The sequence below is a fragment of the Triturus cristatus genome, chromosome 2_2, assembly GCF_964204655.1.
Source record: "Triturus cristatus chromosome 2_2, aTriCri1.1, whole genome shotgun sequence".
NCBI classification, from domain to species: domain Eukaryota; kingdom Metazoa; phylum Chordata; class Amphibia; order Caudata; family Salamandridae; genus Triturus; species Triturus cristatus.
Genome location: NC_140582.1, coordinates 1,251,557,657 through 1,251,584,875, shown reverse-complemented (window position 1 = coordinate 1,251,584,875; position 27,219 = coordinate 1,251,557,657). Strand labels below are relative to the sequence as shown.

Below are 27,219 nucleotides of genomic sequence, written 5' to 3'. Positions count from 1 at the left end.
GAGACCCTCCATGCCCCGAAGTCCCACCGGTCCTCTGCTGCTCCTGTCCCTGAAGGCGAATCTTTTCCCTGTCCCTCAGGGTCCTCTTAGAAAAGGTTTTGCAGATGGCACATGTAGCTGGGACATGTGAGGGCGACAAGCAGAGGATACACACATCATGTGGGTCCGTCTTAGCCTTTTTCCTCCCACACTCAGGGCAGTTATCGAACAAAGCCATGCTAAGAGTGGGCCAAAATTGCTCCAGATTGCAGGCAGTAGTAGACAAAGGCTCTAGACGTCGAATGAAAACACTATTTATCCAAAAAATCCAATTTTAATCAAGTAAACCACCCAAAAGGGTAGAGCTCAAGCTCCAGGGTCCTGCTAGCAGGAGCCGGAAAAAAGAACTGAAAGTAACTTGTGTTGGCTGTGCATCCTGGGATACCGGGGGTCTCTGGAGAGTTTCTTAAAGGCACGGTATCCCTTTAGCAGATACATAATGACAGCCTATAGGGCTTGTCTGTCCACCCCTTCCTCTCTATTGTTTAAAGGGATTTTGGTGAAGGGAGTGTGTGATAATAAAGGAACATGTCAAATGTGAATAAAAATGACATTTCAACTTTATTTTGGCTGTTGTGTTCACTTCAGAGGAAGTGCTGGCCAGTGCAGCCTTGTTGTGATTAGGCTGTATTATTTTGTCTGTCTCTTAAGTGTCTTTGCAGGTTTGCAAATGCGGGACAGCTTAAGAGATATTTTTGATTGCTCCGGGGTCCCCGCACATGGGCGGGGATTATTCATAGATTATGACTATACACAGAGATCCCCTACTACAGAACATACAATATATATACGCGATTAAAAAGGTTCACACATAAATTAATTCAAATATACAATAGGTCATTTTCGTTGTGTTAAAGAACCAAAAGTCAGGGTGCGCCTAAGGCGTTTGAGCTGGTGGGCAGGGGTCGACGGCGTTTCGATCCTATTTAATTAGGATCATCTTCAGGACCTGGGTCGCCTATTCGAGGAGGGGCATTGACCGTGGACTGCACACGACTGTGGCATCCTCGCGCTCCTTGAATTTTTGATTAATTCCAGCCTCTGATTCTTTGACCCTGGAAACAGGCATCGTCCTGAACCTTACCATATCGATCAGGGTGGTATCCCTGCAACTGTCTTCGCCTTCCCCCGTTTCTCATCTTGCAGCGAGACGCTCCGGCTGATTTATCCCCGACGTACAGCCCAAATTGAAATTCGACCACTCAGCAGTTGCTCTTCACGTTTTCATTGCTCCCGCCTCTGCGCCAGTGATTTATTCAACGCGCTTCAGCACTCCTCGAATAGGCGACCCAGGTCCTGGTCAGAGACCAGTTAGGCAAGTCGCAATTATCATGCGCTGTAGGTGTTCAACATCACACCAGTGTGTGCTCACAAATATGTGTTCAATCACAATTTATTAACAATCTTGATCTGTGTGCCCCAAGCACCGCTAAACTAGTGCATCACCTGGAAAACACGGGGTGAGTACCATTCCAAGTGAAGGAACCGACAGGATCCAGCATGCATCTGAAATCTCACTTGTATCCTTGTAAACTTTAAACATAATTAACAAGGTTACCCTCTGGATACTGCAAGACAGCCCCAAGAGGGTGCCTTCACCCATGTAATCCTCGTGAAGAAGTATTTACAAATGACGCTAAGACCTGTGGGCGGGCTCGTCAAGCTCAGTTGACCTCTCCACGTCTAGTCCTGAGCTCAAGTTCTGATGCAAAAGATCATCATCAGTTGACATCCTGTCCGCCGGCCCGATTCCGCGAGAGAACGCCCAGGCAGTGGTTACCTCAGCACAAAGACTCCTCTCTCTACTGTTAGAAGCGGCGACCACACGTCCCATCCCGCTCTGCCAAAGAGAGCGTTGCACGTCTTAAAGCCTAATCCTGCACAGTGCTTCTCTAGAAAGAAACCTCTCTCCACTGCTAGAAGCGGCATACACACCCCCTGTTCCGCTGCTACGCCATAATGGGTGAACCTTGAACTTCTGTTTGGACATCCTGTTAGGGGTCCACGGAGTCTTGTGAGTAAAGGACGAGAAAACCTCTTAGAGAGACAAAACAAGACACAGTGGATTATGTGCTTGGCGTTTGCTCCAGGATGGCTGAATATATGGAAAAAGCATCCCAAACCTTGAGGCCAGCCAGGAGCTCCAGAATCGATGGTATGACTAAAAGACTGCTGCGGTGGAGTTCCAACCAGGGAAGAAGGTGTGGGTATTGGAGCCTGTGGCCCCTAGGGCCCTCCAGGACAAGTCGAGTGGACCCTACCCTGCCACCGAAAGAATAGGGGAGGTTGTTAGTTGCAAATATCCCAAAAGGGTTGTACGTGGCAAATGCCTGCAGCCCTTCTATGACAGAGCTGATGTGACCATACTCATGGTTACAGATGAGGGTCAGGAAGCAGAGAGTGAGACTCTCTTTGATCTCCTCGTCAGCAACCCATAAGATGGGTATGTTGGTGACATGGTCTTTTCAGACCCTCACTGACCAACAGCAGGCTGATTGCAGGTAAGTCCTAAATCAGTATGCTGAGCTCTTCTCTTTTGACCCCTGGCCAGATTAGCTGGTGTACCTATGGAGTGGACACTGGTGAAAACCTGTAAAAAAAACTTTGCAGGCAGTCTGATCCTGTCAGAGAAAGCATCCAAGCTGAAGTAAGCAAGATGTTGGAATTGGGAGTCATTGAACACCCAAAGAGCCCCTGGGCCAGCCCAGTCGTGTTAGTCCCCAAACCTCACTCCAAGGGTGGAAAGAAAGAAATTAGGTTCTGTGTGGACTACGGGGCCTCAATGCAGTGACAAAAACTGAAGCACATTCAATTCCTAGAGCAGATGAGCTGATTGATAGGTTGGGGGCAGCCACATTGTTGAGTAGTATTGGCAGATAGGTCTAACCCCTGGAGCAAAAGAAAAATCTGCATTCTCCACTCCGAGTGGGCACTTCCAGTTTACCATGATATCCTTTGGATTAAAGAATGCCCCTTCCATCCTTCCAGAGGTTGGAGAATAAAGTCCCTGCTGGGTTGGAATCCTTCAGTGCAGTTTATCTGGATGCTTGCGTTGCCTATAGCTCCACCTGGAAGGATCACCTGATCCACCTTAGAAAGGTCCGTGAGGCTCTGAAAAGTGCAGGCCTCACTATCACAGCGAGCAAGTGCCAGATAGGGCAGGGAAAGGTTGAGTATTTGGGCCCTCTCGTAGGTGGAGGCCAAGTTCAGCCTTTCCAACCCAAGATCCAGACAATTCTGGACTGGAAGGCTTCAACAACCCAGGCCCAAGTCAGGGCCTTCCTTGGCTTGACTGAGTATTACAGGAGGTTCGTGAAGGATTAAGGGTCCATGGTGGCCCCCTTCACAGAACTCCTCTCTAAGAAGATGCCCAAGAAATTGAACTGGACAGTGAGCTGTCAAAAGGCTTTTGACACTCTGAAGGATGCAATGTGCTCTGCTCCAGTCCTGAAAGCTCCAGATTACTCCAAGCAGTTCATTGTGCAGACCGATGACTCTGAGCATGGGGAGCTTCAGTCCTAGCCCAAACCTGTTGCTTTCATAAGCAGGAGACTACTCACCAGAAAGCAGTGTTTGAGTGCCATTGAGAGGGAGGCCTTTGCTGTGGTCTGGGTCCTGAAGAAGCTGAGGCCACACCTGTTTGGCACTCACCTCCTAGTTCAGATAGACAGCAGGTCCATATCCCTACAGGGAATGACTTTATAGTGGAACACAGACTCGAGTCTGCCCATGACAATGCAGATGGCTCTTACAGGTTCTTCCACTTAGAAGATGAAGTTGCTCTAGTCTCTCCTCTTTTGTTTGGGGGGAGGGAGGGGTAGATTGAGAAAGTACCTCTTTTGACATGGTTAGCCCCTCACTTTTTGCCTGGAAAATTATGTAGTTACAACTGAAAGTGCACAGGGTCCCTGCCAACCAGCACATAATCTGCAGCCAAATCCGGTCTCTACCAGGTAGGGCATTACCGAAGGTAAGTAACTTGTCCATCTGATAGAGACATCTAGCCGCAGATTTCTTATCTTAGAATCAAATACCCAAGCAATAACATCCTCTGAAGAGGGGGACCTCACCAAAGTTCCCCAATAAGAAATGATGGCTCAAGGATAGAAAGGGACTAGACTATCTGAAAATGATAGGTGAAACAAGATGCTCACCAAGAGAACCAATCTCCAAGAAGGACTATGGCAGCCCATAGGGAGTAGAAAGGTATAAGACCATAGCACGGTATAGAACCAGGAGAAGAGCAGCACAAAGGGAATGCAATCTAAGATCAGGGAATGCAGAGGGACCAAGGACAGGAGTCCACAGGGACCAGGCCAAAAACTTTCAATTGGCTCCTGTTACTGTCCTTTGTAAATGGTGGCTTTTGATTTGTTAATAGGGTTTGTAGTCAATCAATCAATCAGTACATTTGTAGAGCGCACAACTCACCTGTGAGGATCTCAAGGCGCGGGGGGGGGCGGGGGTGCTGCTACTGCTCGAACAGCCAGGTCTTGAGGAGTCTCCTGAAGGCCAGCAGGTCCTGGGTATGTCGTAGGCAGATGGGGAGGGTGTTCCATGTTTTTGCGGTGAGGTGAGAGAACGATCTGCCGCCGGCGGTCGCTAGATGGATGCGGGGGACGGTGACTAGGTCAGCGGAGCGAAGCTGGCGGTTCGGGGTGTAGAAGGTGAGTCGTTTGTTGAGGTACGCTGGTCCGGTGTTGTGGAGAGCTTTGTGAGCGTGGGTGAGGAGCTTGAAGGTGATCCTCCGCGGTTGTGATTATCTGCATTTTTAACTTGTGTATTTTAAAAACAAACTTTCGCACTCAGGCACTTTAGGGCGACGTGCAGCGGACCTAGCGCTGTCACGGGACACCCTCTACCTGCCTTCATCGCCGCTAGCCACGCCCACTCTGTGGCCACGCCCCCTCCCCGCCCTAAAGGCCCACTACTTAAATGTGCATTCTTAGAACGCGCAGCGGGCGAGCGCAGCGGGCGCGACGAATGCGCGCCGAAGTTGCGCCTAAGTTAAGCCCGTCTGCGCCCGTCCGCGACTGGCCGGGACTAGGGGCGCCTCACCCTGCCCCACTCATTACCTACACCCCGGACCTACTTCGTAGCTACCAGGGCCCCTGGCCCATCTCGGCCACAACAATCCTCCGCATCTCTTCTCTTGGCATAACTCCCCCCACCCCCCTGTTTCGCCCTCGTCCCACAATCGATACTTCTCCCACGATTTGTGAGTCAGTTCCTTTGCCAACCCCTAAAAACCTCACTGCCTTTTATCTTAATACGCGGTCTGCTATTGCCCACGCGCACGAACTGTCGGTCCTGTTGGACCTTCATGCTCCTGATCTCCTTTTCTTAACCGAGACCTGGTTCTGCGATGACTCCCTCCCTGCCCTTCTATCCACCTTACCGGCCTCCTATTATGCCCTTAGGGCGGATCGTTCTTCAGGCAGAGCCGGGGGCGGCGTGGCGGTCATCGCACGTACCGATCTCCCTTTTCAAGTTCTATCCTTACCCATTATTGCCACCACCGAATTTCTGGTGATTCGCACAGTTTCCACCTCTCCCCCTCTAACCTGCTTCCTCACCTACCGTCCCCCCCAGTCCCCCCTACAGTTTCTCCCTGACTTTTTTGGAGGTCTTGGCCACCATTACAGTCAATAATTCCTCCATCTTGCTCCTTGGCGATTTTAATTTCTGGCCCTTTGATCCCGCCGAATGTCCGTCATCAAAGGAATTTTCCGAAACCCTTCACTCCCTCAACTTTATATCTCATGTTCACTCCCCCACCCACATTAAAGGTCATCGGCTTGACCAGATCTGGTCCCTGAACTGCCCTGTGGAATCACTTTCTATTTCCCCCTGTTCTTGGTCTGACCACCACCTGATCTCCTTTCTCCTTCCTATTCTCCCTCCAGCTAAGCCCCCCCGGCCCAAAAACATCTGGGTCCGATCATGGGGCCGTGTCAATCTTGAGAATCTCTCTTCTCTCCTTACCCGCTCTCTTCCCTCTCTTCAGGGCCTTACCACTGCCTCCCAGGTTGATGCCATAGATCAGTGGCTCTCCTATAGCCGCGACTCCGTTGCCCCGCTCAAGCGCATCTCAAACGCGACAAAGACGCTAATCGGTGGTTTAATAAAGAGCTTAAAACCACCAAACTAACAGTCCGCCGCGCGGAGCGGGCTTGGAGGAGAAACTATTGCCCCACTCTGAAACTGGAATACACCAACATCCTGAGCCAGTACAAAAAAGGTATCTTGGAGGCTAAAACATCTTATTTCTCCTCCAAGATTTTAGCAGCAGAGAACCAGTCCAAGGAGATATTTACCATCGTTCATAACCTGGCGTTTTCGGACAGAACTACTTTAAAACCAGTCCCGTCTGAAGAGCTCTGCCTCTCTCTCAATGATTATTTCATCCAGAAAATTGCAACCATCAAGTCCAACATCCCTCCTCCTTCCCCATCTTTTGATGATCCTCGATGTCCTCCTCCCAAAGGCGCACTGACCACCTTTCCTCCTATCACTCAGGAAAGTCTGACCTCTTTGGTGCCTTTGATCAAATCTGGCTCCCCGCACGATCCCTGTCCTGCCCACATCCTCCGTCACATCTTTGTTTCTTGCCCAGACCCTCCCCTTCACCTCCTAAACAGCTCCCTTTCTCAAGGCATAGTCCCTAGCTCCCTGAAATCCGCGGTAATTGTGCCCATTCTGAAAAAAACGGGGGCAGATCCTTCTGTCCCAGCCAATTTCCGCCCCATCTCCCTTTTGCCATTTCTGGCTAAAGTGCTCGAGCGCCACGTCACCTGCGCCCTGAGTTCCTTTGTGGAGAAGCACGGAGCCCTTGCCCCCGCCAAGCTGGCTTCCGCCCCGCACACTCTACGGAGTCCGTTGTTATGTCGGTTCTAGACACCCTCAGGGAGGGTATGGATACTAATCAGCACCTGGCCCTTGTGCTCCTCGATCTCTCAGCCGCCTTTGATACAGTGGATTATAACATCTTACTCTCCCGTATCGGGGCGGCGGGGATCGGGGTGACTGCCCTGGTCTGGTTATCCTCCTTCCTGAGTAACCGCACCCAGGCTGTCCGCCTGGGTGATTTCACAGCGGACATCCGGAAAGTTCAGTGCGGGGTCCCCCAAGGTTCCTCTCTCTCTCCCCTTTTGTTTAATTTGTATATTGCCCCTTTGATTTTTTCTCTTCAACAGATGGAGGTCACCGTATTCAATTATGCGGATGACCTCCAGCTGGTCTTCAATCTTTCCTCTCCCTCTGCTGTTCTTAATTTCCAAACTGTCATGCTTCATATCAGGGACTGGATGAACCACAATCACCTTAAACTCAACCCTGATAAAACCGAGTTGGTGTTGACGGGCGGTTCATCCAGCCCCTGGTCCCCTCTTTTCTGGCCCCCCTCCCTTGGTCCTTCTCCTGCTCCTTCTTCCTCAGTTAAAACTTTAGGCATAAAACTTAACTCTCAACTCACCCTTCACTCCCAGGTTAGCTCTGTGGTATCTTCCTCTTTCCTCTCACTGCGTACTATACGCAGGGTGTCCCGCTTCTTCACTTTCTCTGCCCTCAAACTCATTATCTTGGCCATGGTGATGTCCCGCCTGGACTATGGGAACGCCCTGTATGCCGGCATCCCTGCATACAGTTTGCGTCGCCTACAACAGATACAAAACCAGGCGGCTCGCCTGGTTTTCAATCTTCCTAAATTTCATCATTCCACCCCACTTCTGAATTCACTACATTGGCTCCCCGTGCGAGCAAGAATTCAATTCAAGCTCGCATCCATCACTTTTCTGGCCCGATCGGGTTTGGCGCCAGCCTTCATCTCCTCTGAGATTGTCTCATATATCCCCACCAGGGCTCTACGTTCCTCCTCCCAGTCCCTCCTCACCATCCCACGCTTCCGGAGAAAGAAGTGGGGAGGATCCAAATTTGCTATTCTTGCCCCCACTCTCTGGAATTCCCTTCCCCTTGAACTTCGCTCCATCACCCTCTATTCACAGTTCCGGAAATGCCTTAAAACACACTTATTTACAAAGTCCTTTGAATAAACGCTCCCCCTTCCCTCCCTGCCTCTAACCTCAGTCCCCGTCAGCCATAGCGCCAAGAAACCGCTGGTATACGTGCGCTCTAAAAATACTTTCAAACTCAAACTCAACTCTTGTTGACGGGGAGACAGTGTAGGTCTTTCAGGTGGGCTGTGATGTGGCTGTGGCGGGGCATGTCGAGGATGAGGCGTGCAGAGGCGTTCTGTATGAGTTGTAGTCGTTTCTGGAGTTTGGCTGATGTTCCTGTGTGGAGAGCGTTGCCGTAGTCCAATCTGCTGCTGACGAGGGCCTGGGTGACTGTCCTTCTGGTACCGGTGGGGATCCATCTGCAGATCTTGCGGAGGGTGTTGAAGCAGGAGGAAGAGACGGCATTCACTTGCTGGGTCATTGACAATGCAGAGTCCAGGATGACTCCCAGGTTGCGTGCTTGGTTAGTGGGCGTCAGTGCAGCTCCCAGTATGGCCGGCCACCATGAGTCGTCCCAGACGGAGGGGGTGGATCCGATAATGAGGACCTCCGTCTTGTCTGAGTTCAGTTTCAGGCGGCTGATCGTCATCCATTCGGCGATGGCCTTCATTCCTTCGTGGAGGTTGGATTTGGCGGTGGTGGGGGCCTTGGTGAGGGACAGGATCAGCTGGGTGTCGTCAGCGTATGAGACTATGTTGAGGTCGTGCTATCTGGCGATGTTGGCGAGTGGTGCCATGTAGATGTTGAAGATTGTCGGGCTGAGGAACGATCCTTGGGGTACGCCGCAGATGATCTTGGTGTCTTTAGAGTGGAATAGGGGGAGGTGGACACTCTGGATTCTGCCGGTGAGGGAGGAGGTGGTCCAGTCCAGTGCTTTGTCCCTCCTTAGTTCCTCCTTTTCTCCTGTTGTAACCTCTCCCATGAGGACTGCCCCTGTTACTTGTGTTGTTAGTCAGTATGTTTTATTTACTGTTTGTGAGCATTATTTTCATAATCAATTTCTCCTAGCTGCTGTTGCAAACACAACAGGCTCTCTGCTCTCCGCTTCAGCAAACCAGAGTCCACATGTTTTCGTGGCACCCGATTTTAGACGCCATGCTTTATCTTTTAAAGACGCTCCCTTCCTGCTCCACGCCGGTCGCTTCGTTTTGTGGTTCCTCAGAGTAATTTTTATTAGTTACTTTCACTTTAAGCACACCAACCCTCTTACCCTTCCCACAACACTGCTTGCCTACCCCCAGAACCCCACCAAAATCACTTTTTTTAATTTTATTTTTTTAGTTTCACTAAAATTAAAAGCTTCTTAGTGGTTCACACTGTGTGTGTCGCAGCACCCCAGTGCACTGTAAAAAGTAGCCAGGCATGCCTCACCAGGCAGACAGGCTTCATCACACAAACAAGCCAAATCTGCAGTATGACACTCGTTTATCTCCCCCAAGGCAGTCCGCCTCGAATCATGCTTCGTCATTTGTTCTTTTATTACTTGTTTTGGCTACTCTCAACAAAAACGATTTGGGCCGGGCTTTAAGCTGATTCACTGGGCAGGTGTGAATCCCAGTCGTGATGTTACTACAGATAACGCGACGTAGGCGCTGTCTTCTGGACGTTCCACCATGAAAAGTTAGCTGAAATCCTTCTGTTACGTATTAATCAGCCTGACTTTGTGCGCGCAGTCAAGGCCAAACAAGTGTTTCTCCGTATTTCCACCATGAAACGTTAGCAGTAATCTTTCATGGAGGTGTATGCAACCCTGCTTTTCTCGAGCGCAAAAACCTCATGTAGTGTATGTGACGAGGAGGATCTTTCTCAGTCCGCTTGAGAAAAACAAGCATTGAAAATGCAATAGGTCTCGCCTTTGATTAAGTTAAAGCTATTTGCTTTGTTAATGGTATTGTATAGCAAAGCAAATGGCTTTAACTTAATGAAAGGCTTGTTTTAGTGATCTACATGCTGACAGGAGGCCGAGTCTACCTCACCTCTGTCTCCCCCCCTTTTTTTTATATTGAACACAGAGACAGACAATGGGGTAACCCCAGTGGTCAAAGAGGGGTCGATCCGAGGGGCAGTTGATCCAAAGGGCATGACATGCCTTACTTTTTCAATTTAAGAAAAACAGTTCCCCTCCTCTTTGTGAAAAGACAACCTTCCCAGGAAGGTTAATTCCGATAGTTGAAATGCTTCAGCTAAAGTGTAAGGCAGGGAGTCTCCTGTGCTGTGAAACCGAGTGTGGGGCAGACAGCTAAACAAGCCTTGCCAGACTGCCAGCTTGCCTGAAAGAAATGTAAATGTGCACTACTGGTTAATCTGCAAATGTAAAGGGTGCTCTGAAGCTGGTTTTGGCTTCAATCACTTAAAGCTTCATGATGACACAAATGTATTATTTTTAAAAGCTGTCTTAGGGGAGCTACCAGCTGTAGTTTCCACCCTTTCTATGCCCGCACCCCTAGGAAATGTTTGATTAAGGCTCGCACCCCCAACAACCGTAATATCACATTTGAAGATGTAAATATAAATACACTTTTCCTCTTTGTCGCACCCCCTGAAATGCCATCTCGCACCACCTGGGTGTGCAGGTACCCCCGGATGGGAACCCCTGAGCTAAGCAGTGAAGAGTGTGCTTTTAAAAGACAGTTACAAAAAATTGCTTTATGAATAGTCTGGGTAACAGTTTTATGTTTTTCATAGGGCATACCTTACCCCTCACAAGATAGCTGAGTACTTTGGTGGGCCAGATGCTTGCCCCCGATGTGGTCATGGTGGGGCGACTTTTCTTCACATGTTCTGGGACTGCCCGCAGGTGACAGGGTTTTGGGAGGAAGTGGCGACGTTACTCCTGACGGTGACAGAGAGGGACTTGGAGGTAGGCCCAGGGGTCTGCTTGCTACATGGATTTCCGCATACTGCAAAGACTAAGGTCACCAGTAGGTTTATTGATCTAGGGCTGGTCCTGGCCAAGCGGGAGATTACTTCTCATTGGAAGGCGCGGCAAGGCCCTAATTTATTACGGTGGGCTAGGGAAATGGAGAAATGGGCGAGAAGTGAGGGGACTTATAGATTGTGTCTGGCTCGACGCAGTGAAAATGAAAGATCGCACGAATGGGCCCGGGCATGGATGGCACTCCTGGACTTGTTCGAACGCTCGGCTGTGGGGGATGGGGGAGATCCGGTGGGGGATGATGGGACCCCGGTTCCTTGAGCGCCCTGTAACAGGCTTCCCCCTCTGCTCTTGAGGTACTCTCTGTTGGGATTGCTGGGAGGCGGACCCGACGTGTGGTGGATGAGGCTTTGATGTACATGTAATTCTGATAAGATACTGGCGACATGCTTGGGTGGGTGGGTAGGGTGGGGGGGTTCGTTAGGGGGGTTGCTGGGGGATGGGGCGGGGGGGTATTTTGGTTGTATCGCACACTCACTGTGGATTACTCTTGTGGATGCATTACCTTGTAGCACGGATACTATTGGGGTGAATGCTGTACAGTCGTAGTTAATGTGGTGGGGTGATCACTGCAATACGTCCTGATTTGGTTGGAGGGCGGAATATTGGGGATGGGGATTGACTGCATTTTGTTCTGTGACCTAATAAAGTCTGTTTAAAAAAAATTTTAAAAAATGAATAGTCTGGGTATTACTAAAATCTGTCTTTTCGAAGAACTTTTTTATCTTACACCTTTTTGCGCATTTTGTAGCAGTCTATCTTACACTGTGCGTAAAGCAAGTTTAAAATAATGACTTCCATGCTCACAGTGCTTTCTATCACAGACTGGGACCCCGTAGCACTAAACATACACGTGTCACTATTCTCCTCAGCACCAACCAGGATTCAATTATATGGCTCTCTGGTGCAGTGCATTAACTAATACAGGTTTCCTAATGGCTGATATGGCATTTCCTACTGATTGACAACTTGCATGTCATTTTCCTTTAAACGGTGTTATTTTTTTTTTATGTGTAGCACCTGAACGGGAAAGACCGAAAAAAGTTACAGAATATTTAGGGCCTCATTTACAATGATTTGGCGTAGCTGAGTGCGCAAGGGTATTTGCTGTGCTGCCCTACGCCAAATCGAAAGGGCGGGAATGCACCATAGTTACAAGATACAGTGCATTCCTGTCCTTTCAGCCGGCGCAAAATATGGTGCCTAATGCCAATGCAGGCATCTTTGCACCATGGTGCAAGGGTTTCTGCGTTGTTGGCAGGATTGTGTTTGTGCAGGAAGGCACACCTTCCTGCACAAAAACAACCCATGGAGGAGTTTTCCACTTTCTACGTGTGCCGTGCACATAGAAAGAGGAAAAACGAGGACAAATAAACAGATTTCTCCTTGCTATGCCTGACCTGGGGAAGTGTACAGTTTTGACACATTCACAGATTTACAGACCCTTGCATATCTGGGAATGAGTCAAAATTCATAGGTGTTGCGTGGAAACACCCACTGAAAACGCCCATGAAACGCCTCCCTGACGCAGTGTAGGGCAATGCATCAACTTGTACTGCGTTTTCTTACAACAACCATATCTACAAAGTCATGAAAAGCTATGCAAATTGGCTTTGCGTGGCCTCGTAGATATGGGTCTGCACTCAGCGCCGCCAGAGCATCATGAAAAGTGGCACACTGGCGGCACAAGGGGCTTGTAAATAAGGAATATGCTACTTACCAGTATGCATCTGTTCTTGGCATGTAGAGCTGCAGAGCCACACACTTAGGATAGATGCCATCTGGTGTTGGGCTCGGATGCTTGCAGGTTGTTGTTGTCTTCGGAAGAAGTCTTTGGTCACGAGATAGGGGACTCCTCCCTTGGACTACAGTGCACATGGGCATCCACTCCATCCTCAGATTGTTTTTCGCCATGATGGGAAATGATGGAGTTTGTAAAAATAAAGAAAGGATGTCCATGTGTAATATCTAAGTAAGACGATGCTGGAACAGATACAGGTCCCGGGGAGGTGGGTGGGCGTGTGTGGCTCTGCAGCTCTACATGCCAAGAACAGATGCATACTGGTAAGTAGCATATTCCATTCGAGGCATATGAGCTGCAGATCACACACTAGGATAGACTATACAGCAGTGTCTCCCCTAGCGGTGGTCACCTGTATCGGTTGCAGCAGTTTGGAATAAAGTTTTAAGGACAGCCTGACCCACAGAAGCTTGTTGTTTCGCTTGCACGTCAACACAGTAGTGTTTAGTGAAGGTGTGTGTTGTAGACCATGTGGCTGCCTTACAAATATCTTCTAAGGGAATGTTTCCTAAGAATGCCATGGAAGCCCCCTATTTTGGGGGTGGAATGCGCTCTAGGGGGAACTGTTAGAGTGCGTTTAGCCTTGTGGTAGCATATTTAGATACATTTAACTATCCACCTGGCTATCCCGGATTTGGAAATGGGGTTGCCTTTATGTTGTGGAGAGAAAGCTACAAACAATTGTTTGGTTTTGCGAAAAGATTTTGTTCTATCAATGTAATAAAGCAGGGCTCTTTTAACGTCTAAGGTATGAAGAGCTCTTTCAGCTACCGAGTCTGGATTTGGGAAGAACACTGGTAGCTCGACTGATTGGTTAAGATGGAACGGAGAAATGACCTTTGGTAGGAATTTAGGATTTGTTCTAAGAACCACTTTATTACGGTGTAGCTGTAGGAATGGTTCTTGTATGGTTAAAGCCTGGATCTCACTTACCCTTCGAAGGGATGTGATAGCAATAAGGAAAGCTACTTTCCATGTGAGGAACTGTAGTTTGCATTTATGCAGAGGTTCATATAGGGGGACCCATGAGCCTTGTGAGAACAATATTTAGATTCCACATTGGAGAGGGTGGTAATCTGGGAGGAATAATCATTTTAAGACCTTCCATGAAGGCTTTGATCGCTGGTACTCTAAATAATGACAAGTGTTGTCGATTTTGTAAATAGGCTGCTAATGCTGCTAGGTGGTGACGTATGGATGAGTACGCTAAATTACATCTTTGCAAGTGTAGTAAGTAGCAAATGATGTTCTGGATGGATGCATCCAGTGGGCGTATATCATTGTTAGTGCAGTAAATGGCAAATCTTTTCCATTTTGCAGCGTAGCAGGCTCTAGTAGTAGGCCGTCTGGCCTCTTTTATAATATTCATGCAGTCTGGTCGTAGGTTGAGGTAACAAAACTCTAGGACTTCAGGAGCCAGATCGCTAGGTTCAGTTGATGTGGATCTGGGTGTCTGATTTCTCCACGGTTCTGGGTTAATAAGGACGGGGAGAGGCGCAGTTTTTGGTGTGGAACTAGAGAGAGTTCCAGCAGTGTTGTGAACCAGGATTGACGTGCCCATGTGGGAGCTATTAGTATCAGCTTGAGAGACTGTTGCCTGAGTTTGCGTACCACGAATGGAATGAGTGTGAGAGGTGGAAAAGCGTACGCAAATCTGCCGGACCAGTTCATCCATATTGCATTGCCCTTCGACTGTGGGTGGGGAAACCTGGCGGCGAAGGTTGGGCATTTTGCGTTTGTGTGTGGCGAACAGGTCTATGTCTGGTTGGCCCCATTTTTGGAAGAATGGGAGTAGGACTTGTGGGTGTAATTCCCATTTGTGGATCTGTTGAGTTTGTCGACTCAACAGGTCGGCAATCTGATTGTGAACCCTTGGAAGGTGTTCTGCAAGCAGGTAGATGTTCTGGGGAATGGCCCATCTCCAAATGTTCTGTGCGAGTTGGGACAGTTGGAGAGAATGTGTGCCTCCTTGTTTTTGTATGTAATACACGGCTGTCATGTTGTCCGTCCGGACGAGGACAGTTTTGTTCTGGAGATGTAATTGCAATGATTTTAGTGCTAGGAACACTGCTAGCAGTCCCATGTAATTGATATGGAGCACTTTCTGTTGAGTGGTCCATGTGCCCTGAGTGGTGTGTGTTAGGAGATGGGCTCCCCATCCTGTGAGAGATGCGTCAGTTGTCAGCACTATTTGTGGAAGGGGCTCTAAGAACTGCCGCCCTGTTTTGCGGCGGGGAGGTACGAGTGTTGGTATTGCCTCGACCTCGTCCCTTGCTGTTGTTCCCTCTATATCCTCCTCTAAAATATCCTCTACTAGGAGATGTTTGTGTAGAGGTTTTGAACGTAGAGGAGGTGTCTGCTCCCATATTCTTAGAGGCTCCCCTGTAGAAGGAGCGTCGAAAGGAGCCACGTGGTTGTGGAGACTGCAATGCTCCCATGGATTTGGCAGTCTCTGTGTCTTTTTTCATTTTCTCAAGTGCAGTGTCTACTGCTGGTCCAAACAGTTGTTCTTGATTAAATGGTTGGCTAAGTATAGTAGTTTGTACTTCTGGCTTAAAGCCTGAAATGCGTTGCCAGGCATGGCGTCTAAGGAGTACACTTGTATTGATTGCTCTAGAGGCAGTGTCTGCGGCGTCAAGTGCACATTTAATTGAGGCGTTTGAGATAAGTTTTCCCTCTTGTATAAGGTCATTTGCCTGGGCCTTGTATTGGTCTGGTAGGTGTTGTATCAGGTCTTCTAACTGATCATAGTGAGCCCTATCGTAGCGTGCTAATAGGGCTTGGGTGTTGGCGATACGCCAATGATTAGCGGATTGTGCTGCTACACTTTTGCCAGAGGACTCTAATAGTTTTGATTCTTTGTCGGGGGCGATGTATCTCCAGTAGTTTTGGAGTCGGCGCGTTTCCTTGCGTTGGAAACGACCAAAGAATCCAGAGGGAGCTGTCCTTTGATGTAACAAGGATCTTCTGGGGCAGGTCTATATTTTTTCTCAATTCTTGGGTTGAGTACCCTGGCCCGTACGGGGTCTTTAAATACTTCTGTGGCGTGTTTTATGACCCCTTTAATCATGGGTAAAATTTGAACCGACCTCTGAGACTGTTCAAAAGTGTCTAAGAGGAAGTCTTCCTCGGGTGCATCGGAGTGCATGGTGACGCCATGATAAACTGCTGCTCTGTGTACTAGTTGTCCAAACCCCAGGTGGTCATCTGGAGGTGATGGTTTGAAGGGATATGGTGTAGGGTCAGGCATATCTGGGAGAGGGTATGCCCAGTCGTCCAATGGTACGGTATCTGGATTTGTGAATGGATCATTAAGATCATTAGGATCACCCGGATCACCCCCTCCCCCTAGGTCATCATCATCATCCTGTGGGGGTGGTGTATGTGATGGAGATGGTAGAGGTAATGGTGGTGTAGGCAGAGGGGGTGGGGTAGGAGGTGGTACAGGAGAGGAAGGAGGAATTGGTGATGTTGCCGAGTCCTTCGTCTTTATAGGAACTGGGGTAGGGGTTGTGTCCAGTTTCCGTTTCCTACAAGGTACAGCAGTGACATGTCCAGTTTTTGGATTAATATAGATCTTTTTTTGTGTTGGATCTGGGTGGAAAAGTTCTTGGTCTTCAGGAACAGACTTTGGCGCCGATTTTTTCGGTTCCGATCGAGGTTTTGGGTGATCGGTAGTGTTTGGCTTTAGGAGGTGTATTAAAGTCCTTTGCCGGTGGTTTCGGTGCCGATGAAGGTTTCGGTGCCGAAGTTGAGTCTTTGAGCTTGGGAGTTTTCGGTGCCGGTTTGTCTATGGGCCTCGATGTTTTCGGTGCCGAAGGCGCCGGAGCCGGTTTCGGTGCCGAGAGGTCTTGTGTCTTCGGTGCCGAAGGTGCCGGTGGCACAATGATGTGTGGTTTGCTCGGGCCCGAGCTACCGGAAGGCTTGTGTTTCTTCGGAGCCAAGCCCGAAGGCGGGGCTTCTGAAGGGTGTTTTCGGTCTCGACTGGGGCCAGCTGGCGAAGTCTTGACCAATGCCTTTGGTTTTTGAGGGGTTGGGGTAGGGGCAGTGGTACTCACGCGTTGCCCCGGAGTAATGGGGTCGTCTGAGTTGTCTGCTTCTGAGATAATTTGAAGTTCCTCGGGACATCGGGACCCTCATCGAAGAGGTTTTCTGGTTCCGGGGTTGGTCTGTGTGCCATGATATGGCGTCAAGCTCTTCGATTCCGAATGGTCTTTTTGGATCGAAATGCGGCGCAGGCTGGACAGCTGGACTCGTCGTGTTCCGGCGACAGGCACAGGTTGCAGACCTTATGATAGTCACTGTGTGGGAATTTTGCTACACACTGGGGGCATTTTTTAAACTGCGTCCTTTCCATGAGCGCGGATAGGTCCAATCGCCCGCGTCGACGTCCGGAACCGGTCCGATGAATTCGATGTCGAGTGAAGGTGCCTCGATGTAGTTTTGTAAAAGTTTTTCGCTTCGAAAGCTTGTTTTTTTAAGTTTTCTATCGGAGTGGAAAAGTTACATCCGAACCCAATGGCGGAAAAAAACAATCTGAGGATGGAGTGGATGCCCATGCGCACTGTAGTCCAAGGGAAGAGTCACCTATCTCGTGACCAAAGACTTCTTCCGAAGACAACAACAACCTGCAAGCATCTGAGCCCAACACCAGATGGCGATCTATCCTAAGTGTGTGATCTGCAGCTCATATGCCTCGAACATCCCTTTTTTGTGTCAGTCCTTTGACCACGCCCCCACACTCACTCACCCCGCATTACAGTTCCCATACTTTTTAATGCACTTCGCCCAGAGGGTAAACCATAGGGAAACAGGGGGCAGAGATGAAGAACATACAGACAGATGGCAGAGAAATAGTGAGGCAAAAGCAGGTACTTGGATGGCAGTGATGGAGACTGGGATATATGCAGGTTCACAGTGGCAGAGCAAGGCACTGGGGAATAATATGGCACACGGAGAACGGAGGCACACAATGGGCTAAACGATAAGGAAATGGGGACCCAGAAAAACGAAGGACTAAAGGACAGGCCATGGAAAGGAGGTGGCAGAGTACATGGATGGCAGAGAAAGACAATGTGCTAAGTGCAAGTACATAGGGGAAGCAATAGGTACTTGGGCAAATTAAGGTACATTGAGTATAGACAGACAGAAGGCGGACGGGAGAGGGAATTGGGCAGACACAGGGATGAACAGACAGGCAAACAGGTGGTAGAGAAATATACACCGTGAAATGAAGGCACTCAGAGGGCACACATAGATACTGAAGCAAATGCAGGTAACACGGTGGCGAGCAGATTCAGACACACTGAAAACCGAGGCTGACATACCCTCTATATACGTTAAACAACATGCAAATCCGAGAGAGACATGGGGGTAACTGCAGGCAGAGATGTTATGTGTATATGTAAAGCGCACTATCCCTGGAAGGGAATCCTGGAGCTGGATAGATGGCCACTCTGGTCACTGAAAGACCAACAGGAGGCAGAGCAAGGCAAAAACTAGGGCAGCGGCAGACACTACTACTGCGGTAAGTGAACAGTGATGCAGACACAGACGTTAGTAAATGACAGGCCCACGCGCAGGAGTGGTGGACACCGGATCTTTTGACAGACACAAAGATGGAAGAAGGGTTAGAGACAGGCAATGTGGCCATTCAGAACACACAGGGATAAGTGACAGTCACTGGAGATATGTGAGGAAACACGGGACACTGACAGGACCGCCTCACGCTTTTCTCCACATCATGCAGAGCTTCACTCTCAGTTCTACTTCCCATCTTCTTTCTCACGAACCCCAAGTTAGCTTCCTTTATTTACCACACACATTACCAGCCCGCCCCCCTCCTTATCTTCCTCACATAGAGCCTTCCTCCTCTTCCTGATACACTCTAGCTCTTCCCTCCTTCGTCGCAGACTAGGACTCCCTCCTTCACACTCCTGTTTCACTCGCAGGATTCTACCGTGTTTCCACAGTGAGTGCATGTCTAACCCTCTAGAAGGGTGGGATCATACTCCCATACCAGTTACTGGAGTGGGGGTATGATTCCAAAGCGTTTGACACCAAACACAACATGTTTTGATGCAGCCATCCCAGAGTTAGCATTTACCGCGAGGTTATAATGCACTTAAGAGTATATGGTTTAACCGCATCCACAAACAGCCACAGAGAATGGACTCTGAGAGCTGCAGGGGGGCCCTGCTCAGGCAGAGGCACCCCCTCACATGGAAACCAAGCACCCTGTCCTCAGGATTGATAGGGCCTGCCTTAGAGGTGACTGATAGGTTTATATGTGTGTGTATGGTGAGATATAGGGAACCGATATCTCAGCGAGGAGTGTTAACACTACCTCACCCAGGCTGAAGTAGCAGGCCTGTTATGTCAGATTTAGTCTGCTTCCCAGGGGTGGCATAATACATGCTTCAGCCCCTAATAGGCCTGTGAAGTAACTATGCCCTTGGTCCCTAAGGTACCATATACTAGGGGCTCATAAGGTACCACAGTATCCAATCACTAGTGCACCTAATATGCACTCCAAGTGTTTAGAGAGAACTGAGAGGCTGGTGCTCTGATTAGCAGGGTCCCAGCCAGACTATAGCCAGAAAACAGTGTTAACTACAGAAAAAAAGTGGGGGCAACATAAGTGCAGACCCTACTCTCCTACAACAAACTTGACTCAATGGCATGAACCTTGATGCCTTTGAACCCAAACTTTCACCAAATGCCAAGATGCACCATGAAAGAACACATTGCCAAAAAATAAAGATCAATCAATCCATCATGGTATTTGTAAGGCGCGCTACTTACCCGTGAGGGTCTCAAGGCGCTGAGAGGGGGGGGGGATAAGTAGCGCTACTGCTCAAAGAGCCAGGTCTTGAGGAGTCTTCTGAAGGCGAGTAAGTCTTCGGTCTGCCGTAGCTGGGTGGGTAGGGTGTTCCAGGTCTTGGCGGCGAGGTAGGAGAAGGATCTGCCGCCGGAGGTTGTTCGTTGGATGCGGGGGACGGCGGCGAGTGCGAGGCTGGCGGAGCGGAGCTGGCGGGTGGGGGTGTGGAAGCTGAGTCTGCTGTTCAGGTAGGTTGGTCCGGTGTCGTGGAGTGCTTTGTGTGCGTGGGTGAGGAGTTTGAAGGTGATCCTCTTGTCGACGGGGAGCCAGTGTAGGTTTGTCAGGTGGGAGTAATGTGGCTGCGGCGGGGGAAGTTGACGATCAGTCGGGCGGAGGCATTTTGGATGCGCTGTAGTCGTCGTAGGTGTTTGGCTGGGATTCCGGCGTAGAGTGCGTTGCCGTAATCCAGCCTGCTGCTGACGAGGGCCTGTGTCACCGTTCTTCTTGTTTCGGTCGGGATCCACTTGTAGATCCTGCGAAGTGTGCGGAGGGTGTTGAAGCAGGAGGAGGAGACGGCGTTGACCTGTTTGGACATGGAGAGGGAGGAGTATAGGATGAATCCTAGATTGCGTGCGTGGTCGGTGGGTGTCGGTGCTGTCCCGAGAGTGTTCGGCCACCAGGAGTCGTCCCAGGCCGAGGGGTTGGGTCCGAGGATGAGGACCTCGGTCTTGTCCGAGTTCAGTTTCAGCTGGCTGCTCCTCATCCATTCATTCCGTCGTGGATGTTGGTTTTGGCGGTACGCGGGTCCTTGGTGAGGGAGAGGATGAGCTGAGTGTCGTCGGCGTAGGAGATGATGTTGAGGTTGTGGTGGCGGGCCACTTGTGCGAGGGGGCCATGTAGATGTTGAATAGCGTAGGACTGAGGGAGGAGCCCTGGGGGACGCCGCAGATGATGTCGGTGGCTTTGGATCTGAAGAGTGGGAGGCGGACGCTCTGGGATCTGCCGGAGAGGAAGGATGTGGTCCAGTCGAGGGCCTTCTCTTGGATACCGGCTTCTTGGAGGCGTGTTTTTAGAGTGCGATGGCAGACCGCGTCGAAGGCGGCCGAGAGGTCTAGGAGGATGAGGGCTGATGTTTCGCCGTGGTCTAGTTGGCGCCTGATGTCGTCTGTAGCGGCGATGAGGGCAGTCTCGGTGCTGTGGTTTTGTCTGAATCCGGATTGGGACGGGTCCAGTATGTTGTTGTCTTCGAGGTGGTGGGTCAGTTGCATGTTGATGATTTTCTCGATGACCTTCACCGGGAACGGGAGTAGGGAGATGGGCCGGAAGTTCTTGAGGTCCTTGGGGTCCGCCTTGGGCTTCTTGAGGAGGGCGTTGATTTCGGTGTGCTTCCAGCTTTACGGGAATGTCGCTGTTTCGAAGGAGATGTTGATGACCTTCCGTAGTTGGGGGGCGATGGCTGCGTCTGCCTTGTTGAATATGTGGTGTGGGCACGGGTCTGTCGGAGATCCTGAGTGGATGGAGTTTATGACCTTGCGTGTCTCATCGTCGCTGACGTTGGACCAGGAGGTAAGGCGGTTGTCGTTGTTGGTGTTCGGAGGAGGGGTGGAGTCTAGCGTGGTCGGGTCGGTCATGGTGTTGAAACTGTCGTTGATGTCAGCGATCTTGCGGTGGAAAAAGATGGCCAGTGAGTCGCACAGTTCCTGTGAGGGCGGGATGTCGTTGGTGTTGGCGCTGGGGTTGGATAGTTCTTTGACGATGCGGAAGAGCTCTTTGCTGTTGTGTGCGTTGTTATCCAGGCGGTCTTTGAAGGAGGACCTCTTGGCCGATCTGATGAGGTGGTGGTGTCTGCGGGTGGCGACCTTGTGGGCTGCGTGGTTGTCCAATGTACGTTCGTGGAGCCATTTCTTCTCCAGTTTCCGGCATGCGCGCTTGGAGGCCAGGAGCTTGTCAGTGAACCAGGTGGCTCTCTTGCTGGCGTGGCTGTTGGGGGGTTTCTTCAGTGGGGTGAGGGTGTTGGCACAGTCGTCGATCCACTGTCTGAGGTTGCGGGCTGCGGCATCTGGGTTGGTGGGGTCAGTGGGTGGGTTCTGGGAGAGGGTGGTGAGCAGCTGGTCTTCGGTGACTTTCCTCCAGCCGCGGCGAGGCAGCTGTTGGGTGCGGTGGATGCGTGGTTGGTTTTTTGAAGGTGAAGTGAATGCAGCGGTGGTCGGTCCAGTGGGGTTCGGTGGTGTGGTTGAAGGCGACGTGGGTGCTTGTGGAGAAGACGGCACCCAGCATGTGGCCGGCGGCGTGGGTGGGTGCAGTGACGAGTTGTCTGAGGCTGAGGCTGGCGAGGTTGCCAATCAGCGTGGTGGAGTTGACGTCGTTGTTGTTCTCGAGGTGGAAGTTCAGGTCCCCGAGGAGGATGTAGTCCGTGGAGGCGAGTGCGTGGGTGCTGGCGAGGTCGGCGATGGAGTCGCTGAACTGGGCCAGGCGGGTCTGTAGACGAGCGTACCTCTGAGGGTGGTGTTGGGGTCGGTGTGGATCCGCAAGCGCAGGTGTTCGGCGGCGTTGAGGGTGTCGTCTGCGTGGGTGGGGACCTTGAGGGTGGACTTGTGGACGATGGCAATTCCTCCTCCGATGCCGTTGGCGCGGTCCCTGTGGGAGATCTTGTAGCTGTCTGGGATGGCAATGGCGATGTCGTTCCACCACGTCTCGGTCAGGAAGGCTACGTCTGGGGCAGTGGCGTCGAGCAGGTCCCAGAGCTAGATGGCGTGTCTCCGTGCGGAGCGGGTGTTGAGGATTATGCAGCGGAGGTGGTTGGATCTGGTCCTTGATGGTTTGGTGGTTCTGTCGCAGGTGAAGCTGCAGCTGCGGCAGGAGAAGGGTCCGTGGGTGCGTTTCGGGGCGGCCGGGTTGCAGCTCACTCAGCTACAAGTCGAAGCGTTTCCCGCAGAAGGGTCCGTTCAAGCCCTCACACTCGTGCATCTGGATGGACGCAAGGCCCTATCTATAGCCTCAAAGACCCAAGAGGGCCCCCATTAGGGACCCTCGACACACTGCAGCAATCTCATCCACAGCCTGCTCTAATTTAGGAAAGAGTTTAAGACTCATCTCTTTAAATAAGGGAATGCATTAACCGTCCACAAATCCAGCTTCCACTCCTATTACTCGTTGATTTTTTGCTTGTCTTTGAATATGTACAGAGTCCTGCTGTCTTTTGGCTATGTTCACAATATATCATATACATGCATATTCCATCGTGCTTCATTTCGAACTTATTTCACATCAAAATGTAAAATTGAATATCTCACTTCGACAAACTAGCATTCCCCTTTATGGCTTTGGTCTGTCGGGGTTATTACCACCATTGCAGGCTTTAGAGTAATCTGCAAAATGATAAACTTTCCCTACCTGCCCTCCGAGGAGGCGGACGCCCCGCCCGCACTCCGAGGATGCGGACGCCCCGCCCGCACTCCGAGGAGGCGGACGCCCCGCCCGCACTCCGAGGAGGCGGACGCCCCGCCCGCACTCCGAGGAGGCGGACGCCCCGCCCGCACTCCGAGGAGGCGGACGCCCCGCCCGCACTCCGAGGAGGCGGACGCCCGCCCGCACTCCGAGGAGGCGGACGCCCGCCCGCACTCCGAGGAGGCGGACGCCCGCCCGCACTCCGAGGAGGCGGACGCCCGCCCGCACTCCGAGGAGGCGGACGCCCGCCCGCACTCCGAGGAGGCGGACGCCCACCCGCACTCCGAGGAGGCGGACGCCCACCCGCACTCCGAGGAGGCGTACGCTGGCCAGCCCTCCGAGGAGGCGGAAGCCCACCCGCACTCCGAGGATTCTCTCAGAGGATGCTGATAGCTGCACTCCGAGGCAACCCTTGCCCTATCGTGATAGAGGCCCAAGTCACCATCAAAATCAAAGTCATGTGGCAAACCTTTCACTTGTGGTTTCCACCAATATTGCTACCCCCAAGTTGGCAGAAGGAGCACTGCCCAAGGCTGGATATGCTTACAGAATGAAGATTACTGAATGATGTATACTGAAGCTTCACTTGTACGGCGGAAGGAGTACTGTACGATATTGGAGACTTTCACTAATTCGGTTAAGTATTCAGGCAAGACAGGATAAAGCTCACACAGGAAGCGCCTTGCATCAGAGAATTGACTGAAAATGTGCTCTCATTGTTACTATTTGAACATTGCAGCAGATAGGGGCGAGGAACAGGTCAAACGTGTTGTACCATGCTGGTGGATGCATTTCAAATGCACCGTAGGGGGAAATCTTTACCCAGAATCTCTTGTTGCCCTGCAGCATTCCAATCTATGAATGTGAAGACTAGGACCGGTCATCTCTTGCAGAAATATCATTAGTAGGAGTCAGAAAACAGAGGCACTCATGCAGTGACTCTAGTTCAAGAGGAAAGCTTAATTAAATGATGTCAATGTTATGTTAAAGGACTTTTATATAGCGCAGATTCACCAACTGGTCTCTTCGCGCTTTGGAGAGGAAGATAGCGTCCTAGTACCGTGCAATAACATAAGAAAAAGTGAGGTGTTATTCTAATGACTCTCTAAACAGGATAGTTTTAAGAAGTTTCCTGAATTTCAAAAGAACGGGCTCCTTGCGCAGGTGTTCTGGCAGGTTATTCCAGAGATGTGGAAGAAGAGTCGAACAAGCCCTGCCCCCCTTGGAGGTGAGTTTAAACCGAGGGGGGACTAAAAGACCCGCCTCCGAGGACCGCAGAATACGTCTCGGGGTATATATTTGAAAGCGCTCCTTAATGTATGCAGGGGCCTGGCCGAATAGGGCTTTATGAGTGATGCAGAGGCATTTGAAGATGGCTCTTTGCTTCATCGGCAGCCAGTGCAGTTTGGTAAGGAGGTCAGAGGCATGCGCCCTTCTGGGCAGGCCAAAAATCAGACGGGCTGCATCATTCTGCACCACCTGCAATTTCCTGATCAAGTTTAATGGCAGGCCAATGTACAAGGCGTTGCCATAATCCAGCCTTGAAATAATGGTAGCACACACAATCATCTGCAATGAGGTCGTAGGCAGGAGGGGCACAAGTTTACGTAATTGCCTCAGGAGGCCAATGCATGTCCCCACAACTGATGTAACTTGCCTAGCCATGGTGAGATCAGAGTCTATTTTAATACCTAAACTTTTCACCACAGGGACTGGGGAGGGGGCAGACCCCAGCTCCCGTGGCCAAAAAAGTTCACACCACGGGCTGTTTTTTGGGGGGACAGTCAGGACCTCTGTCTTGTCGGGATTGATCTTAAGCGAGTTGGCCGACATCCACTTTACGGTAAACCGTAATATATTCTGAACTCTTTCCTGAGCTAGTCTCGAGTTATCAAGTTGTATCAAAAGTTGTGTATCGTCGGCGTAGTTAAAAACTTGACAATCCATGTGTGCCAGGCTCTCCACCAGTGGTTGGAGGTATAGATTGAAAAGGAGAGGGGACAAAGCAGAACCCTGAGGGACTCCGCAGGTCAGAGAGCCCTTGTCTGATATCTGTGTGCCCAGTTGGACCCGCTGGGTACGCCCCGACAGAAAGGACTCCAGCCATTGGTATGCTAGTCCCTTAATACCTGCATCCGTAAGACGGGTCAGTAAAATTTTGTGGCTAACTGTATCGAATGCCGCTGATAGATCAAAGTAAAATCAGGGCATTTGAAGTTTTCCTTTCGGCAGCAATTCTCAGCTCATCCAGGACAGACAGCATCACCAGCTCTGTGCTCTAAAGCCCGCCTGTCTGACCTGGAGCAGCTTATGGTCCTCTAAAAATGTTGAGAGTTTTGAGGACATGTTGTTCCAAAAGCTTTGATACAAAGGGGAGCTGAGAAATCAGCCTGTAGTTTTTCAGGTCAGTCACATCCGCTCCCATCTTTTTCAACAAAGGTGTAACCCTGGCTTCTTTTAGGTCAGCTGGTACATAACCCGTTTCCAGCGAGGAATTTAGGAGACAGAGTCTGTTTCTCCATGCCCGTGATAGCCATACGAAAGATATCCGGGGAGCAAGGGTCTGCCGGAGAACCCGATTTTACCCTGTTTACCAAATGTTTTAAGGCTGGGGCATCAAGACGAGGGAAACGGGTGAGTTGAACACCCAGCGGAGCTGAGAGTGACTGAACTCTAACCGGCATCAGGGCGCTTCGACCGAGATCAGTCTCTTCGATCTCTAAGAGGATGTCCTTAACTTTACGAAGAAAGAACAATTGGTAAGCGTTGCAATCACTGGGGGCGTCTTGGGATATACGTGTCGTTTTTTGGCTCAGCTCTTTCACGATTCTAAACGTTTCCTTCTGTTTGTTAAGAGCCTCTGAAATCCTATTCTCATAAAACTCCGCCTTCCTTACGAGGATCGCTTGTTTATATGAGGTAAATAGCTTTTTATATGAGACAAGTTGAAAAGGATCATAGTTTTTTCGCCATCGTTTCTCAGCCTGACGAAGATTCTGCTTACTCACTCTAAGCGCTTCATTGAACCAAGGCGCCCCCTGGACTCTGTCTCTTACTTTGATCTTCCGCTCTGGCGCCAATTGGTCAAAGGCTTTACAAAGGGTGGCCTTAAAGAGATCATAGACTTGATCTAAGCTACGGCCAGTGGTGTTAGAAGTGGAACAGGTGAGGAGTGCCATAAACTGCGCTGTCTCTATTTTTTTCCAGTCCCGTATCCACTTCCATACCGGCAGATGCTGAAGGAATGGGCTCTCGGTCGGAACCCAACAGCTAACTATTGAATGGTCCGACCAGGCACAGGGGCTAATACTGGTTAAAACTGCCAGTGGCTGTGAGGTCCAGACGAGATCTAAAATATGGCCTTTAATATGGGTAGGTTTATCAACTAATTGAACAAGATTAAAGGATTGTAATACCACTTCTAGCTGGCTGGCAGCGGGCACTTTTTGTGACTTATCCCACTGGAAATTGAAATCACCTACCAGTAGACAAAGTTTATACCTAGAGCATAAGTCTGAAACGACTTCCAAAAAAAAGTCAATAAACTTAGGGGAAGTCTGTGGGGGGGCGGTAGGTTACCATTAATAGAACACATGAGTTTTTAAAAGTAACCTTAATTCCCAGTAAGTCTGCGCCCTCGATATTTTCGGCCAACACCTTAGTTACCGTTAGGAGTTTTTTGAAGAGGAGGGCCACCCCTCCTCCTCTTAAATCCCCTGTCCTATTATGCCAGAGAGCATCAAAGTTCTCAGGCAGTGCCGCAATTATATCGGGAATGGAGGAGTCATGTAGCCAGGTCTCCGTAAGGGCGAGTACATCTATATCACTCTCCTGGAGGAGGGAAAAAACTTCCAGATGATGTTTCTGGAGTGAACGAGTGTTAAGGAGTATTATTTTTAGTCCCGGTGATTTATTCGAGACTACAATGTCGTGGCCCGGGCGCGTAGAGGCCAACAAAAGGTCCGCCTTGTTTTCCCGTAGAAGATTTTCCCGATGTAATCTCTTTAAAATGTGCCTTTCTAGGGTGTGACTCCCTATGTCAAGTGCCATTAATTCTACAGTCGAGTAGAGCTTCGAAAGACTAAGGGGTCTGGCCCCTGGGCCTGGCCGAGCGAGGACGGGCGCAGACAGGCGCGCCTCGGGCGCGCCTCTGGCGCACCCA

At 50.3% G+C, this 27,219-nt stretch overlaps 1 protein-coding gene across 1 annotated transcript in view; it reads right to left on the bottom strand.

Annotated features, from left to right (window-relative positions):
- The window catches only part of HTRA2 (HtrA serine peptidase 2), a 136,792-nt gene that overhangs the window by 21,566 nt on the left and 88,007 nt on the right, over window positions 1-27,219 (bottom strand). The window lies entirely within an intron of this gene.